Below are 1,766 nucleotides of genomic sequence, written 5' to 3' on the forward strand. Positions count from 1 at the left end.
TCATTGGTGCCGTAATGCGGCAACTTACTTATCCGTTTTCATTTCTGTCTGTTTGGTTGCTGATCATTTCTTAAAAACATATAGTGTTTGCTTTTGTGAGCACCACTCTTAAAAGTAAACAGTTTTTTAGGATAAATAATTATGGAGTCTAGCCTTGTGATCAGTGTAACTCAACTTATGCAAATGGCACAGACTGCTCTAACGAAATGAAAACCATATCACATTAGGGAGTGCTTACAGAGGGATTACGTTTCCGGTTTACCAGTTTACCTAAAACGACACATGGCCGCCTGATCGTCATTGTATTACAAAACCATCAGAATAATCTTATTTTCCACGTAATTTTTTTCTCTTTGAGAAGTTAAGTGGTAGTTATCTAGCTATAAAATAACTTATATTAAATTGGTTTTGATAATTTTTTAATTAACAGCAAACGTAGTTAGTTCTCTTTGCGAAATTCTGTTTGTCGAAACCAAGAGAGTATTACTAAACACCATAGTGATAAGGAACAACTTAATTTGCTTTTACTTCCAACACACACATGAATTTGCTACTGCAATGAATATGCTGTTGCAGTAGCATATTTATGTATGTCTTGGATTAAAACCAAATTAGGTTTTTCCTTATCACTATGGTGTGTGAGTTAGTGCCAACTTACTCTTTTATTTACTAATAGTACAAGCTCGTCAACACAAAGTCAAAATGATCCACGGTGAATCACACACTGCCTGATCAAGTTCATAATTAGGCCTTTTTGCTTATATGACGTCCTGGGGATACTGCATCTTAAGTAAATCGCCCAGGAAAGAAACCGCTTTTTTTGGTTAACCTTTTTACCAGAATCTCGTCATTTTATTGCATGTATTGCCGAAAGATCCAATCATTGAAAAAGATTCAGTGTAATATGCAACAGAAGACCTAAGCGTTTGCATCAATTTCCCTGAAGGTTTCGACTTCAGCTCGTAGCCAAGTTTATTATGGATGAGTCTGAAAAAACCCGTAACATTTGTGAACACTTTAACTTAATCTTATGTACCGGGATTATAATCAACATGTCAGTTTTCAGACGTTTTGATCGTGCTGTGCCAGCTAGGTTTATATGAATAAATTTAATACTTCCGGTTTTATGCAGTAATTAAAAACTGATCAAAGTGCAGCATACTTGAGCGATGTAAATCTTCCGTGAACGAGTGACAGGTTTTATGCCTCTCTGTGTAATTCGAAACTTACAGCAACTGATGAGTGTTTGTTTCAGTGGCAGTAAAAGATACTAATCTCTACTGTTTTAAACTATTTTGCGATTCAATGGAGCCGTTATCAGCCAATATGCTCTGTAAATTTTTTTTCTTAAATTGATGTAACTATGCTTTGAAATGCGTAATGTATAGACTGTCGAGTTAGTTTCGCCGCAATAAAACGAGAGATTGAGAGCGCAATGAAACAGTTTCCGGCATAGGCCAAACAAAAAATGTTAGCTACAATGATTGGAGCATGTTAGGTGATAAAAATGAAGCGTGTGATGGGATAGATGTACAAAGATTTTCACTGAAATTGAAGTTGTAGGGTATTGTTTTGGCTCTCGAATTTGCAGGCTAAAAGAAACGGTGCCACGGAGGAGGCAATTTGATTTATCAGTCCACATGCTTTGATTCTTTTATTTGCGATTATTTTACTGACCCAGATCCGGCGATATAATTGTGCAAAATCTTCCCAAGATAAAATGTTCATGCATGACTAATTTCTATTACACAGGTGCAAAGGAGGGA

Source organism: Montipora capricornis, chromosome 8 (genome assembly GCF_036669925.1).
Source record: "Montipora capricornis isolate CH-2021 chromosome 8, ASM3666992v2, whole genome shotgun sequence".
Taxonomy (NCBI): Eukaryota; Metazoa; Cnidaria; class Anthozoa; order Scleractinia; family Acroporidae; genus Montipora; species Montipora capricornis.